Source organism: Lasioglossum baleicum, chromosome 12 (assembly GCF_051020765.1).
Source record: "Lasioglossum baleicum chromosome 12, iyLasBale1, whole genome shotgun sequence".
NCBI lineage: Eukaryota > Metazoa > Arthropoda > Insecta > Hymenoptera > Halictidae > Lasioglossum > Lasioglossum baleicum.
In genome coordinates, this window is record NC_134940.1 from 8,293,518 (window position 1) to 8,311,348 (window position 17,831).

General features: G+C 45.3%; 1 protein-coding gene and 1 long non-coding RNA gene across 7 annotated transcripts in view; one reads left to right on the forward strand and one right to left on the reverse strand.

Annotated features, from left to right (window-relative positions):
• Positions 1–17,831, forward strand: part of Zfh2 (Zn finger homeodomain 2) — a 168,989-nt gene that overhangs the window by 92,952 nt on the left and 58,206 nt on the right. The window lies entirely within an intron of this gene.
• Positions 1,070–11,709, reverse strand: LOC143214470 (uncharacterized). Of its 3 annotated transcripts, XR_013010156.1 has the most exons (4): positions 7,700–11,709; positions 7,190–7,316; positions 6,378–6,961; positions 1,070–3,718 (listed from the first exon to the last, which is right to left on the reverse strand). It is a non-coding gene; the product is annotated as an uncharacterized LOC143214470 (long non-coding RNA). The 3 variants fall into 3 exon arrangements; XR_013010155.1 differs by having other exon boundaries at positions 6,378–7,316; XR_013010157.1 differs by having other exon boundaries at positions 6,378–7,374.

Consider the following 17,831-nt stretch of genomic DNA (forward strand, 5'->3'; position numbering starts at 1 on the left):
GATAATTAGACCACGGATCTTTATGCATTTATGACAAAAATGGGCATGTACGTCCCATTTAAAGCAGCGGACACGTTAAAAATATTTAGGGACATCAATGTATCAGTTTCAGCTTAATAGGATCATTGGAAGAAGAATACAATTTTTACTTGGCTCCTGTGTCCTGCATTCAGTGCGACCATTTTTTATTTTGCACGAAGATCCGTAGTATAGCGATAATTAGACCACGTATCTTTGTACAAAGTAAGGAGGCGTGAATGGCTCGCACGCCCTACGGAGAAATAAAAGGCGGCCGCGCAATCTGAAGCTCACTTCCGTTGCATGATCAATCAACACCGAGAGAACCGCTCGTTCGTCCGACCTTCGTGCACCCGATATCCAGTAATTTTCAATAACGCAAATCAGATTGATTATCCCGAGGGCTGCTACATCGCGCAAGAAGTTGGTAATGCCGAACCGCGAAATTGCGTTTCCCAGAAATGTCTGGGGAATGGCGGCAATAATAAACAGGTAGCCCCCGAAGTAAGCGTGCCGCGCGAACATAAAGACCCAAATGACTATCTTCGCGAGAGACACCCGGTTTTTTTCCCGAAGTGCCGCGGTCCCATCGACATATGTCGAGTACTGGCAATGCCAGATGAAAACGATCTGCACGGGGTACAAGAACGCGATCCCCGAGTCATCGACACCGAAAGGAAATCGATTAGTCCGTGGTGTATTCGCCGACAACCGGCGGCCGATGCATTATCGATGCAATGCGGGCCCTCATACACATACATGAAGAGAAAATGGCGGCTTTGGTGGAGAACCGCGAAGGTGTCGATAGGATCTGCCTCTCTCTCTCTCTCCCACTTCTTCTTCTATCTCGTTCTCTCTTTCAACAGCCTCGGATCGCTTGCCGATGGTCCGGCATCGCTGACGTCTCTAAGCGCGCAATGAGAATCCGTGGTAATATATTGATAGGACGCCGGCGATATTGCTTTCGCATATTTATGCCGGTGCCCGTGGGAATCGTCTTGCGAGATAAGCGGAAACGTTATCGACGCCGTGGAATCGCGAACTCTGCCCTCCCCACCCCTCCGACGCCCTCATCCCCCGACGATCACTCCAAATACCGTTCCCTCCAATACATCGGTTATTATTTCGTCGATAGTCGAAGATCAGAATCTTATTTTAAATCTATATAATATATCACAGTCACGCCTCTTGCACTATTTATATCTTCTAATACAGCTGTATCAACGTTTAACACTTATCGACGTTCATTTGATAGTATTCTAAGAATAAATCGCCAACTGTTAGGACATCCCAATAAAGTTCGTGTCAATAAGATTGTGCATCGAAGTGCATATGTGATCTTGAGCTACGTGATAATTTCTGTTGGCGATTAATAATCTTCACACGACACTGTATCCATTTTGAATGAACTTATCGGATATGTGTACCATTATGTTTATTTAGTGCTGTGGCATATTTGACAACGTACGATGTTAGAAATGTACACTGCAAATTGTATGTCCGATTCCTGTTGGAAATCATAGTGCGGAAGTGTAACATAAATTTTCGCTTGAAGCTAGAATTTCCAATGAATTTAAGTAATTACTGAAGCATTAACCCTCGAGCATTGTAATTGGACAGAGGATCATTATGCAAAATACGAATTCACTTTACCTGAATCGTAACAGACTGGAGTGAAACAGGAATTTATTTTCCGTCTTAATATCAAAACTCTTCTGACGTTTTTACTGTTTTAAATTACGCCCACTCTGTTTTGTCATAAACGCATAAAATCCGCTGTCTAATTATAACAGATTCTATTACGTCGATCTTTCTTAAAAGAGTGTACCCGGACACGGTCGACGGGAAAATAAGAAACGAGAGCGTAACATCGATAAAAGAAGCATTCCGAGTAATGTAGTATTTACATTTGCAGAAATTTATTGTCGCGAGAAATTCGCCGCGTTGTTGAATATTTAGTAATATGGCGGCGGTGTGGCAATGAGGCTCGCAGAGGGTCGCGTCAATCCACTCATAAAATAGCTCGGCGTTCAAATGTAACCAAACTGGCTGGCCGAACAGTTGAGCACACGAGTTCCCTCGTAAACCAGTGGATTTCGAACGATGTTTCTCCGCGGCTAAATCACCGATACACGCGTTCCTGTGTGTACGGGTCTCGCTCCGGACCCGAGCTAAAATACGTTGCTCCATTTCGGAACGGCGGGGACGCCATTGAGACTGGAGAGGACGGACGACACTATTGTTAGCGAGATTCTAAGGAACCGTACGTTTTCTGGATGCTGTAACGACTTGGATCCTTACGGGCACACCTGGCTGGGTGGCATTGCTTTTTCGGGGACACGCCGAATGAACATAATATGTGTGTAGACCAGAGGCATAGCTTCTTTTCGAAAGGGAAAGAGAAAGAGAGAGAGAGAGCTCTCGTCCCGCACACCCCCGACGGCGGAAGCGCAGATGACAAAGTGTTTTCTCACCCAAGAGCAAGAATAAAGAGGGCCCCCGATTCTCGAGATTACCTGGCTCCCGTCGAAGGGACCGAAAATGAGACGCGATATCAACGTTTGCCATTTAAAAATCTCTCGAATCCGATCTCTCCCGAAGCGCCATTCACACCCCCGAGAATCGATTCAAAAGAATAATTTATTGTACGCGTTCGGATCGGGCGCATATTCTTTTATGTGCTCTTAGAAACGTTGTACAATAAAATTGAATTGTGTTACGGTGAAACAGGGGGGGGTGACAATATTATTAAATTTATCTGGATCGTGGTTCTATTATGTTAACAGGAATAGTTTTATTACGAAAGAATAAGTTTTATAAATTTAGTACATTGTGTGTGTGCGTTCGAAATCTTCAACACGAAACGAACTCGATATAGCGTGGCACAAGTGGTTAATCGGAACGACGATGTTCCGCTTAAGATTGTAAAAATTACAGGAATGTAGTGGACTCGTCGTGATCGGGTTCAGTCGATAGAATCGAGCGAGAACAATTCGATAATCCGTGTGAGAACGCAAATACCGGGTACGGCCGCGTTATAACGTAACTGGGACCATTTACAGGCCGAATTTACGGCGGCCATGGTCGAGATAAGGGACCCGGGGACGGGCCGCGGCGCGGTCGGGCCCCGCTCGAGTCCCGAGAGCCCGCGTCCGATTACAAAAACCGGCGAACCGGTGGTCCACTTTCGATCCACGATTCTACTCTCCACACCGATCGGAGATCGTCCGCGACATCCAGCGACCAGGGAGGAAATTATAATTGAGTCCAAGATTAAAGGTTTGTCCTTATTATGCTCGGGGCAGGGTGGAGGCTCGAAAAGACCGAGCCGAGTGGCGAGAGGGATCCAGTTTTTACTACCTTACCATCCTTCGCGTCCCAACCACCCGTTCCCCCCGTCGCGTACGGAGTCAACCGTCAGCCCAATCTTGATATATCTCCTACCCGAGGTTGCCCGTTGGCTTTTCATTGGGCCGGTCCTGCCTCCATTTATATCGCATTACGAGACCAGCTCCTTGGAATCCTCCGAGGAAGACCCAGACCCACTGGTCTCCTTGTATCCTGGACACTGCACTCGTTCGCTGGGTCCGAGATGGTCCAGGTCAGGACTAAGGTCACACGCGCAGAAGGCCGTTTCACTTTTGATAGGTCAAAGATCCTCCACTCCTCCTCCATGGATCACGGAAAAACACACCGAATCCTGCGGATTTTTAAAAACTATTTTTTAAGACAAATATCGGCTAGCTAAAATATATCATTTTTCACATAGAAGTAAAAGGAGTCTACTTAATAAAGAAATGGACTGGGTAAAATATAGAACATTGAAAGATTAGAAAAATCTAGAAATATTGTTACGTTGTTCTCAATGTAAAAAATTTATTAGGTGATGAAGTACATTTTTATTTAACTCCTGCTGCCCACTAATTAACCTTAACCACGCCTCAGACTAATAAAAACGTACATGAAAAGTTGTCGAATGGAAAAAAATTAAAATGATTAAATTCATTACTTTTGTTTCTAGAGAATTTGTATATGTTCAATTGATTTTTTTAATCTTTCCATACCTTCCGTCACGGAGATCAATAAAATTTCAGAAACACTCACGCAAAGTTCTTTTTTTTTACATTTTGCACTGAAAACATGCAGGGGGTGTGATTGCACCCCAGCACACAGGGTTAACATTAGAATGTGCGCAGAGTGAAGGTGAACAAAATTCGAATTCTATTGAATTCTATTGAATAATCGTGATCGATCGTGGGTTCGAATCTGAGCGTAATTCGATTAAGTCTGGACGTCCCTTGTCCCTCGCTATGAAAAGGTAAGGACCAGGACAAAAAATAAATCAATTTGGTGATTGCGCAACGACGACGCGACGGTGCGGTTTGCCGGAGAAAGTGACTGTATTTTCGGCGGGTTCCAGCCGATACCGGTCGTAATCAGGGAAGAATTAATGGTCTTTGGATTGTCTTTGAAGAGCGGAGAGCGAAGGAAGGTCGAAGACCAATTTCGCCGAGATGACAAATGACTCACGGATCTTCGACCATGTTTAATAGGGTGCCATCTGTGCGTCGGGGGGCCGGCATGGCACAGAAAGCGAAAAGTTCGCCGGTCGCGGCGCGGCGCGGCGGAACGGTACGACGAAAAACGAATAGAAGATGATGCGAGCTAAATTGATAATCCCGGGCGGATGTAAACGATTACGATGCACTGTTTTCTTCCCTCTGTCGCCGTGCTTCTTGAATTTCGACGATGCCTCACCCCGAGGGGACGCGAAATCGATTCGGGACTTATACTTTGTTAAAGTGCGACCGCAAAAATCATCGCAGGCGTCGTTGCGAAACCGGTTTCGCAAAACGATGACATAATGAAGCTCGGACAAGCGAGGGTGAATATAATGTTTTACAAATTTAAGTGTCTCTCGCATGAGCATCGGCCGCGGCCACTATAATTATATTTGTCGGGGCCAGAGTGGAACGAGAAAATTACTGCGTGGAAAGGGAAAGTAGCAAAATGAAGTTTGCTACATCAGCGTTCTGTGTCGTTATTCATATAATTAATTCGTTTTATTTTTAATATGAATATTCGTCCGCGTCAGAAAGAGCTGGTTTGAATATCGAGTTGCAAGAACGTCATTATTAAAAAGTCGAAAGGACACGATGGGAAATTGTTGTGTCATCGATCGAGTCTCAAATTGATCGCCGCTGATTTACCCGGTGTTTACCTGTATTTATTATTTCGAGTTTGGCGCATACCAAGATGATCTATGAGTTGCATTAACCGAGTCTTGTTAAACGGGGCCCGAGGGCCAGTAAAGGTTCGACGGGTCCATGGGTCCTTCACACCGATATCCTCCCCCGAACTCTTGCTCTCTCTCCCTTCTCTCCTCTTCATTCTCTTCTTTCCTCTCACATTCTCTCTTTTCTCTCTCGCGCGTTTTCTTTCATTCCTCGCAGCGCTGACCGCGCTCCATGACCTGACCCTTCATAAACTAGGGCCCAACTGTGCTATATTTTAAATGCATATAGACGTAGGCGTGCATGCTGTTAAAATAAATACAAGTGCCGAGGGGGTTCCGTGTGGATCGGTCAGGGCATAAACGGCTGATCCACCGACACCTCATCCGTCCCATCCGAAAAAAGAAAACGAGACTCGTAGGAGAGACGTTCCTTTCCGTCGCGATTGTGTCACACCTCTAGAGACGGTATACTAATCCAACGTATCCTAGACGTGGGGGGAGTAACCTAACGCCTGACACCATTTAACCCCTTAAGGACCACAGCCGTGTTGACACGGTTTCAATTTTCTGGCAGATTTCCCTTGCCGCTTAACAGGTTCCCACTTTATCGACGCAATTTACCATTTACTTTTCTTTGTAAGTTTATTCTGATATGTTATTTATTGGATATTATGATCACTCTAGCAGGAATAATATAAAAATTGAATTCATCCCTTAACAACTTTGTTACATTGAAAACAACATTGCAGCATTCCTCAATTTTTTAAATCTTTCCCCGTCTTATATTTCACTCAACCAACTTCTTCATAAATGCATAAAGTTCCGCAGTCGATCACTTATTAAATCTACAGTGAAAATAATTTGGTCCTTCAAGGATAATTTAACTTTAGAAAAATTTTTGGCCTTTTCAAGGAATTTAACACTAAACTTATCACCGGTCAAAATGACCGGTTCCAGATTTTTTATTTTACGATTATTCATATAATAAAAAAGTTTTATAATAGGAATTTGTGTATTACAATAGGAACTGCACAAAGTCTAAATAAAATCAATCCTGTCATTTTTATAAGCGAACATATATCAGTTACTTTTAAAGCTCGGTAAGTTTAGCGTTAATACTCACTTTTAGTGTTCTGGAGATCTAGCGTTATTGCACAATCGCCCCATCAAAAATATTTATCAGCGTAATCACGAGTATTATTTTGATCGGAGGCGAATTAGGAAGTTTCGTTGGAAGCGAATGATCGGCAGCCGAAAGAAGTCGGTGGCAAGTTTGCAACCCAGCATACCGCTAGACTCCAAGCTGTCTGGGATCCTTGGTGAATCCTTGGATCGCCTATCTTCTCCCGGTTTATTGCCGTTTGATTCTTTTTTTCTCTGGCCTGCTCCGCGGCAGCGCTCGTACCTCAAGCTGGTCGTCAGATTCTTGCCACTCGGCGGCATCGGCACGGTCCGAGGAGAAGATCGAGAGAAAGGAGGAAGGACGGGAACTAGCCGTGCAAAAACTTTCGACTACCTAGTTCTCGCCGGGCTGGCATGGCGTTTCGATCTAGTTAAACCCATCGGACGGGTTGACACTCACTGACTCGACTGCTCGTTTCTTCTTGGAGTCACGTATCGAAAATCGCCGCCAATGGAAATTATTCTGATCACCATTCCACCTATCAAAGGTCCCTCGAAGATTCCTGATACATTTTTCTACGGCTGCTGCGAATCGCAAAAAAATATTATTTCAAAGAGAACTATATATTCCAGCAGGTTTCATTGAGTCGAATGAAACACCGCAGCAGTAAACATCAGGCGGATTTCACTCGAATGGAATTGTTTCATTAAACGCATCTCCCATGCATCACGAGCATGCAGCAGAAACGAGCGGACCGGTGCACGGCCATCGTGGCTCGAAAGAATTTATTGCATGGCGCACGAGCGTGTTACCAAATCTTCGCAGTGACATTGTCGGTGGAGCGCAACACGATCAGTCAGCACGTCATTTTATCGTTGGCGCAGACGGTGCGGGGAGTGTATGCAACACTGCCGAATCGGGAGTGCATCGGATCATCAGCTGCGTTTGCGATTGATGCGAGAAACAGAGAGAAAGAGTGTACAGTGGGCGAAGTGGTCTGAAAAATTGGCGAGAAGCAAAGTAGAAATACGACCAAACTATTTTCTTGATTCAATAATTCTTGTTCCATTGTCCATGTCTAGACTGTGGATCTTTATGCAAAATAAAAGTTGTCTGCATTGATTCTGGGAAGCAGGAATAAAATGAAAATTGATTTCATTCTTTCACGACACTTTGTTACATCAAAAACAACATTTACAAAATTCTTAAATTTTTCACTTTTTCACCCAACCAATTTCTTCATAAATTCATAAAAATCCGCTGTCTAGTCACGACTATTGATCGTAACATTAGTATTATTTTGCAATTCGTGTTGAATTTACCTAATAGAATGATGAGTTTTGGCCACGCTTTGGGAGCTGCTGGCCCACTGTGGACACAGGGGTCCAGATGAAGTGACAGGGAGATGTACCATGGGGAACCCCCTGATTGGCAATGGAAGGTGGTGGCAATACGGTGGTGCGCGACTTCCTCGAAGGAAGGAGAGGGCGCGGTTCTACCGCGCTGAGGAATCCTGCGGTAACACATGGAAGGATAGAGTTATTTATTGTTATGGCCGGCTGCTCGACGTCGTTGTGTGTGGGTGTCGGGAGGGTTAGGGGGGTTAGGGGGCCTCTGCTTCGGCCGGATTCCTTCTTCCTCTTTCTCGTCCGTCCTTTCTTCTCTGGCTCGCACTCGCCGTTCGACTTTGGTATCTACAAATACAGATACCAGACTCTCGGTGCTATAACACAGTCACAGTCACACTCCCGCCCTCTCCTTCTCTCTTTCTCTCTCTCTCTTCATCACACCACCGCTTTCTCTCTTTCTCTCTCTCTCCCTCCAGTTGGCCGTCCTCCTTCCCTTTTCCTCTCTCCAGGGCGTTCGTTCTTCTTTTCTGTCGCGCTCTGTCAGGGTCCTTCTGCAACGTGTGCAACGGGCCGCCCACTCGCGGTATACCCCGCTGGGTGTCCAACACCTACCTACATGGCCGCGGCACAACTGTATCCGTCCCAAGTTCTGCTGACCCGGTCCACACACCGCGATTGCCGCTAGCATTACCACCACCATCACCGCAGACGCCGGCTACGGGGACCACCGCACTAAATTTATCCTACCGAACGACTTTATTACATTACCTCAAACGTTTAATTCGAAATTATTACTTAGACGGGACACTAACGGTAGAACCGGGGGCACCGGGGTACCGGAGAGACCATCTCGCGATCCCGCTCGCCAGGAAGATAGCTTTGATTTACAAGCCGGTAAAACCTGACAATCCCGGGCCCCGGGATCGTTCTTCGATCTTCTGTCGTTTCACTTGCTACTCCGGCTCCGGGACAATTACAAGCTGCTCGCGTAAAGCCGTTCCTTCCTCGATATTGTGCGAGCACGTTCCGATCGATACAGGAAGATTGGGTATCGTTTAGTTTATTCAATACTCTTTCTACCCGGAACCTAGAGAAACTCGTAACTGTGTAGCTCGATTTTTAGTAAATATTCTTTAGACACTAGACAAACATGAATGAGATTCTTCAGTCTGACATAATATTATTTTTCATAATTGGTCCAAGTGGATTACAGAGATCGGAAGTTTCGAAAGCGGAGACCAGATCGATAATGGTCGAAAAGTCTCGCGGCCTCGGTTCCGTAGGGAGTCGTGACTTGAACTCGGGTGTCGGCCACGAACGAGAGAAATATTTTTACGAGTCTGGCTGAGGTTAGTCTCAGGGTTCGACTCCTCGCGGTGGAATTATAATTTACAACCCTTTACCTCGGCTCCCTTTCTCTCTCTTTCTCTCGATGCCGGGCCCTTTCTCTCTTTTCACACGTACTCCTCGGGAAGATTGTACTCCGCTCCGGCGCGGTTGCAGGAGGGAGCCCTAGCCCTCTCCGAGCCCCGGCACCAGGCTTAATGGTGTCTGTGCGTCTGTCTGTCCGTCCGTCTGCCCCGACCCCCACCCAGTTTTCTTCGTATTGAAGAGTACGTGTAGGTTGTTAGTTGGCCAGTTTATGCGCGGCTGCCCGCGTACCCTTTCGACTGCATTTGCTCCTCTCTCGGTTTGCGTTTGCAAACTTTGCCTCCGCGCTGTCCCCGCAGCGAGCACGCGAGAACTCGAAACCGAGATGACGTATCGCCTTCTAAAGCCCCCGGTACGCATCTGCGCAACGGCCGGCCCCGAGCACGGGCCCGAAATCCACTCGACGGGCCCGATTTTACGAGGAGATGCGCAACCAAGAAGCCAGAGAACCGCGCGCTACGTGAACACGTCTTTTCTTCTTAGGTTTCGAGCTGAACTCCAGGCCTAGGAGGCTAGAAAATTATTATCTTTGGAAACTTCTTTCTACAACAGAATAAAGTACATATATAATTTAAAACCACTGCTTTTGCAATTGCCAGAGAATGTATTAATACAATACGATTATAATGACGATAACAGTGGGAACGCTGCCTAAAATTCCTTGTAATTTGAGAAAGCTGCTGAGTGATCTTCCTCGAAGATTCTTAAGTGGCGTGAAATTTAGGGCCCCTGCACGGGCTACCGATTACGGTAGTCGGTGCATGTTGACACAACCGAAGAGAAATGTACGGAGAAATTCGATTCTCCTCGTTCCTAAATGCTTTTACGGATGCTAAAAGAATTGACGATGTTTTCCGTGTTTCTGGACACTATTTCAATTGATGTTGTATTCATAAAATCTAATTTTTATCGAAACTCGATACAATCGGTAAAAATCGGCCTCATTAAATTCTCACGTGCTTCGACTTCCGAGTACAGTGCGAACAGTAAACGGTGATTTCACGGTGATACCGCGTAACATCGTTCCGATAAACGGAAACATGCTAATCTGCGTTTTCCGTTCGTTGAAAACAACAGCGGGAGATACAAGACCAACAATATTCCCATTTGCATTACACGCAGCCGAAGCCGAACATTTCAAGCGGCTTGTGGTCGATGAAAATAAAGAGTGATTTATGCTAATACCGATAAACGTGACGAATGACATAACAACGCGATACCACTGAAAGATTTTGCGCAGTGATTACAAGAGTGTTACCGGCCGTGTCGAATACCGTTCCAACAACTGATTCGAAACTGTTTCTTACTCTCTTCCACGTTTCCAATTTATCCATTATTTACCACACTGCGAATTGCGGGCCGTCTTCGCTCTCGCATTATCTCCGTTATGCTAAACCATCCGTGCCAGGGAATAGCATATGATATACTAAGATGGATCCGATAGGTAAGCAAGTCCACGTGCCATCGGAGTTTTCGCATAGCCGCAGATCCCTGGTTGGGGATAAGAAACACGATAGACCCGCTGTATTGGCATGCTAAGGGGAGCCAGGGCCCTGACAAGGTGTGGATCAATGATCCAGCGTAAACCATTTGCCCCTTGAACACTGGTTTTTGCAGCAGTTGCTTCCCCCAAAAGATGATGAAACAGTTTAGTGAAATTAGAACACAGTGGGGAACCGACCAACAGAAACATATATTCGAATGTTCCTGTTTTTCAGCAACTGTTGTCAAACCTGATCCTGTCTTAAAGTGCCCGGTAGATAAGATAGATCAGCGGAATTAGGAAAATAAGATCTACCGTCCTAAGCGTCCAAAGAACGTTCATCCGCATCTCTCAGTGCGCAAAACGGAGGGCAACGAAAATTTGGATTGCTCCCAAACGGATCACATGCGAAACAACACTGCCCCCGTCCGGGGGCCGATTTCACGTACACACACGGCAGAATGAGCAATGAAGCTGACCAATGGTCCGTTACTAGCGGACCGGCACATTGTTACGCCGCACGATGTATAGTGTTACCGGGATACACCAGGATGCGTTATTGTGTACGAGGTGTTGTTACGTAGGTGTACGCACGAGCAAGAGAGAGAAACAGTGGGACAAAGAGACTGAAGATGGTGAAGTAGGAGGAGGAAGAGGAGGAGGATGAGGATGAGGATGAGGACGAGGTGGAGGAGGAGGAGAAGGAGGAGTGAAAAGAGCGGAGACTCCGTGGTAGCGTCGGTAACTCTGCCAGGCGACGCGTCGTAAACTTTCGCCTCCATCGGCGAGCGCCTTCGCGCCTTCCTTGGTCCACCTTCCTCCTTCTTCTGTGCACCCTTTTTCTTCTTGTTCCACTTCTTCCTCCGTTTCTTCGCTTCGGCTCTTCTTCAGGCCGAGCCGGGAGAGTCGACCGGGAACATTCCCCCACGCACAAACACCTCGGCTGCCTTCCTATTCTTCTCGCGCGTATGATTCAGCCTCGCTTCGGTTAAACGCTTATGCAGATTGCCGATAGTAAACGACCGGCTCGACAGAAATAGAGGCCAGAACGGCCGAGGACAGGGCACAGTAGACCGGACCCCGACGGAAACGCGCTGCCGCGCCGACCCCGACCCGCGCGACTTTTAACGCGACCGACGCCGACTGGCCCCATCCACTCACCAGATTCGGATCCGATTAGAATCTAATCGGTTATGGGAGGCGCGTCTCTCCGTCTACCTCCGGGTTATTCCGTGGTCTGAATGTTGGCCAGGTTCTGGACCGATACAGTTCTCTTTTGTTTACGAAAATCCGTGTGGAAGCAGTCTCGAAAATCAATTGACAATTCTAAGCTGACCGTTCTGCAGCCCCGTTCAACAGACGCTATTGTCTGATTGTCAATAAACAAGATGAAAGTGTATTTCTTCATTTCTTATCACTAGACTGCGGATGTTTACGCAATTTTCAATTTTTGTAGACGAATTTTAAGAAAGCGGAATAAAATAGAAATTATATTCTGAAATAAATTAAAATCGTACTAAATTCTCTGTCATATTTTATAACCTAGCACTGATTACTTTGTACATCCAATGTATTTTGTATGGCTACATTTATTTTAATGCTGAAACATTGATTACGAACGAATCAAATTTTATTTCGTCTAAAAATATGTGGCAAGAGTTAACTTGAAAATTAAACATTTCTTCCGACGTAGAATAATTCCATTGTATATGACATTTTCATTCGATGGATATGCAATTGATATAATAGCTACAATACTTAAATGTTCAGTAATTGAGATTAATAATAGTGTAACTCCAAATTATTTTAACCGAGATTTGCTACGAAACAGATGAACAATGCATCATCTACCTTTCATGTACACCGATTACCGAAGTGTTTCCCCAAAAACGTCGTAAAAATTTCTACGTACAGTTTAAAATATTCATAGCGGTGTCCCGAATAATCATAAAATATCTTCCACGGTATTCTTCCTTTGAATTCCATTGAGAATCTGATCACGATTATTGGCATCCTAAAAAAGACTTAATTATCTCACGTTCATCGTAAGATCATCACGCTCACAAATAAGGATTTTGACCCAGTGATTATTCGAGTCACGTATACACGGTGTACCTTATGCTTGAAAATAACATTTTTCAACCCACGAAGAGCCTTCTCTGCGTTTTATTTTTACACATTGATCTTCGCTAACTGACGGTCAACATGATTGAAAATTTCTGAAAATACGTTTAACAAGAGGAGACAGAAAAATTCGAAGATTGCACTAACCATCGGCGTATCCGTCGCTGGTCGGTCGCTTCTCATAAATTCATTAGGACGACAGGCTTAATGGGGAACGCACGCTCTCGCGGATCGTCGCACACGTGTCCGCCGAATATTTATCCAACGATTAGGCGGGCAAGAATTCCGTACAACGGCCGGCGAAGTAATTTGTCGCCGGTTCGAGTCGTGTCGGAGCGGGCAGTAATTAATAAACCAGCCATCGGTTGCTGGAATTACCGGGACGCGCAAAGTGCAACGGCAAACACTTTAACTCTCGTTCGCGGCTAGTACTAATTGAGACGCTCCCTTGGAAGACAGTCGTTGCGAGGTCGCTAACGGCCGGTGTCAACAATCAGAGGAGCTTAATTATGCACGCCTCTAATTACCACGGCCAGGCGTTAAGCTAAAAGGACGGTTTGCCGAAGAGGTGGGGGCGGGGGTCAAGTAGAATCGGCGATGTTTTCGAGACACGGTCTGGTTCCCACTTAACGTTTCCACTTGCGTCACCGTCGTCGCTTAATTTGTTTAACTAATCAGGACAGTGCGTTAACCGTTTAATTACACATAGGTGGCGATTGGAGGTCACCTCGTCGGCTAATCACGGGTGTCCGGCTGAAATCGTGACCGGATCGTGCTAATTGTCACCACGCAACCGGTCGATCCTAATTGACCGCGGAAGAGGAAAAGAGGAGAGTCGAGCGAAACAAGAGAAACGGAGACAGAAAAAAAGAGGAAAAGAGAGGTTGAACGCGTCCGGTTCCTTTTATCCCGAAACGTAGCTTCGATTAAAGTACCCACCTACAAACTGGTTGTATTATATTCTGATTAACGTCTCGAGCTCGTGTGAGGTGGTCCGCTTCAACCTTCAACCCCCTCCGCCCTGCATCTTCTCCTCCCTTTTATCTTTTTTTCTTCGCGTCGCGTTTTATTCGGCTATGATTATATTCAAGCAGCGAAACGCGTTACATCTCGCCGTACATTATCGCGGGATCGGCGCCCTCGCAGATAAGAGACGAGTAATTGCAGTCCGCTCGCGAAAAATGATGCCGGTCGTGTTAACATGATTTCGAGAAGAATGGGGTCTCGGATTTAAATAATGAAACTCGAGATCGCTGAAGACGAGTTATTCGAGAGCGCCCGGGAAATTAACGTTTCTCTCGTTCGTTTGGTTAGGTTGTTATACTTTTAGGGACAACCACGGAGGACCACAAAATGTCGGACACTTCCGTGTCCAGAACCATTTGCATTCCGAATTCCGCTGTTAGGTCTGTCCACGTGACGGCGAACAGTTTTATCAGTTATTCTACGCTATTCCCAGCTGTACGATTCGGCGCATATACAAACAAGTTCGCCGGCTACGTGATATTTCGTGAATTTTTACAGGGAACGTCCGCTACTTAAAGAGGATAGACGAACGAACAGTGTTCTCTTAACATCTAACATATTCTATCATGAATAGACTGCGGATCTTTATGTTGACTATGGGAAGCAGGAGTAAAACAAAAATTGACTTCATCCCTTAATGACTTGATTGCATTGGAAACAACATTCCTTTACTGTTTTATATTTCACCCAGCCAATTTCTTACATAAATTCATTAAAATCCGCAGTCTAATCACAAATGTTGACATGTTGACATCAGGACCTCGCACGTGACTGTTTGGCGGATTGGTTGATTTAAGCGAGGAAAACACCTTTATTCTTGGGCGAAATCTATGTCGAATAATTCATACTAACTTATACTACATTAATAAATACAAGCTAGAGAAATTTCATTCGTATGATAATAAAAATGACCAATTAACGCACTTGCCCCGTTGACGCACTTACCTCACTCCATCTTACCCAAAGAAAATATATGTAACAATAGAGAAGGTATTCTATTCTGTCGGAGTGAACGAATGGAAGCCTTAATCAGAAAAACAATTACTTCCAGTGCGACTTTGGTGCATTGTCCAAATAATTCCCTATTATACCGAAACCGCTTTCATCAAGCGCGGCCGTAGCCTCCGGTGTCTTGTTCGGGCCGCGATCAGCTGGATATGAAATCCACGAAAATGCGATATGAGCTTGAACAAAGGATTTAGGTAATCCATCCACGATAAGTTGAACCCCCCCAGTGGTGGTCAAGCGGCGGTGGTCGCAGCTCTCGAGTATTCTGCGGAAGAGCCTCGTCATTCTCGAGAGCGGGCCGTATGTACCGGGTCACGTAGGATATCGGGTACAAAAGGAGGCAAGAAAGTTAGATTAAAGCTAAGGGACCTCTGGTTCGTTTCTGACGAGACAATCAAGTAATGCCTGCTCGGTATGCCCACCGTCGGACAAGCCGCGCCTCTGGGGTGCCGTAAGCCACAGGACTGAAACGAAAAACCGCGTACCACAGCATCGTCGCGGCACCTACAGCCTCGCCTCTTGCCTTTATCCAGGGCCGCGGAGCTTCTGAATTCTTCATAGCCCCGGGACTTTTTTAACGATTCGCGCAGGGCTTAGTTTGAATGGACAATCCGGGAAGGTGGAACGCGTAAAGATCTTAGGCTAGCGCCGCCGGTCTAAGCGCTCTCGGTGATTTGTCTCCTCCTAGGGCCCGGTGGGATCGCTATCAATGTCCAGACCGTTCCTACCGTAGCAAATAAGTGAAAATTGGTTTATTTGCTGCTCTTTGTGAGCTCCTCGGTCCGAAACCTCCGACGGTTTCTCTTGCCAACCTGGAAATACGGTTGCTACCGTCTGCGAGCTGCATTTCGTCAATTTTTATTATCGATTAAGGAGCGATACGAGTCTTCCAAAAATGTCGAGCTTCCTTGAAAAAGCGCTGATTCCTCCGATCATTCGAAGTTACTTTTTCCTTTACGAAAATGTCCTCCGCGGTTTCCTTAAGGAGTTATTAAAGAAAAACACGGGCCATTATTATTCATTACGTCGAAGATTGAGTGAAATGAAATTGAGACAAACATGTTAGACAAGACAGAACATTTACGAATCAGTAATTGCCTTGTAGCAAACGCTGTCGCCCCAATGACGATATCATGCAATTTTTTAGTGCAACATGCAATTTAGAAGTTATTCAAGGGTAGACACCCCCTATTATTGCACAGCCTATAATATAAATGCGAAGTGCCACTCACTGACTCACTGTATACCAAACCCTTTGACCTAGAACGTGAAAATTTCACGTGTGACCGTCTGTTAAGCTTTTTGTAAAATTCATCCCACAAAGGGTGAGCTGAGGGATAAACTGCAGATAATTAAATTTTCAATTATTCGACTCCTGGAAGTTTAAAAATATGGTGTAGGGTTGAAGAAGAGAGTTTCAAGCCAAATATGAATATATCTTGCAGTTCCAGAAGCTTGATATTTATAGTCCAGTTAGGTTCATTCGCAACGTTGATCGACAAGAAGTTTCTCAAACCACTTCTGTCCATACATTCTGCTCGCGCGGTGCGATCTCGAGTCATTAGGAGTAATTACGTTCGAAACTTTTATTACGGTTCCGGACACGGTGCTTGCATCGTCATTGTAATCGCTAGACAGTCGCATTGCCATACCGTGGCAAATTGTCACGCAAAAAGCCGGCGAGAGAGACAGACAACCAGCTGTACATAACGCGACAAGTAAATAGCTAAATTGTAAAAGCTAGTGGAAAAATTAGTGTCTCGGCTGTTGCGCCGGTAAACGCTGCTAATGCTCTTAGAGGAATACTTAACCGCGGGTACGACTTGGAAATCATTGCGCGTTATTTTCTCCGCGATAATATTACTTAGAAAATGAGATGAGAAAGTAACGTCTGATGATGATGATTCGCGAAAGTCCGATGCTAATTGCTTCCTGTTCGCGTCGTGCGTTGCTTATCAGCGCTTTATTCAGGGATCCTCGGATATACACGAAAACCATTAACTTTGCCATAATTTGAATACGATGCGAGCCAAAAAGAAACGAAAGAAACGTGCGCACGTACCTACCATGAATTAAGACGAACATATTAGTCGAACGCATTGAAGCCAGAGATGACTCTGCACCATTCTGCAGAAATGAATGGAAGGCAAACCTCCGGACGAAAAAATGATAAATTTCTCCACGCGCGGTATTAATTTATCATATTTGATGACGTCGTTCGAAATTTGCTCGGAATCAGCTTTTTATTATTGATTAGCCGACTCATTTACCTTCGCCGAACGGAAAAGCGTGCTGTGAAATTATTTATCCATGATTGGACTTTTATGCAATACAATACGGAGAAACTGTTAGATGATTATAAAAATGCGGTTGTGTTATTTGCACATTATTAAAATTATTGAAGAAATAAGTAATGCATTAAAATGAATGGAAGAGAAGAAATAAATACAGCATTAAAATGATTGAGAGAGACGAAATAAATACAGCATTAAAATGATTGAAAGAGACGAAATAAATACTGCATTAAAATGATTGAAAGAGAGGAGAAATTTTTATTTCGCGTGAAGATCCGCGGAAGAATTTTGCTGCGATCGTGGCAGAAGAAACAGATTCTGACCGTAAAATGTTGAACCGGCGAGCAAATCACCGGAGCGTGTTCACTCTGATTGTTAATGCGCACGGTCGCTCGGCCGCGAGTTAAGCAGCCACTTTATCTCGCCGATGTCAATAAATTATGATAAATGATATTGGACTTTCCTCGATGAACCGAAGAATGCAAAGGAGAGGAGACGGTTGTATACGGAATACGAAACCGGTGAGCGAATGTTCCGTGTTGCCTGATGAAGGGTGACTATCGAACGGCCGATGACTCAGAGCTTTTTTTTAGTATCGCTGATGATAATTCACGTCAGGGGTGCGCGACACGATCGGCAATCAATACTTTGAGCGATACCCTCCCCTGGCACTTTTGGCGACGATAATGATTCCACGTGCTAACGTTGTCCCCGGGTTATGCTAACGGAACGGACGATC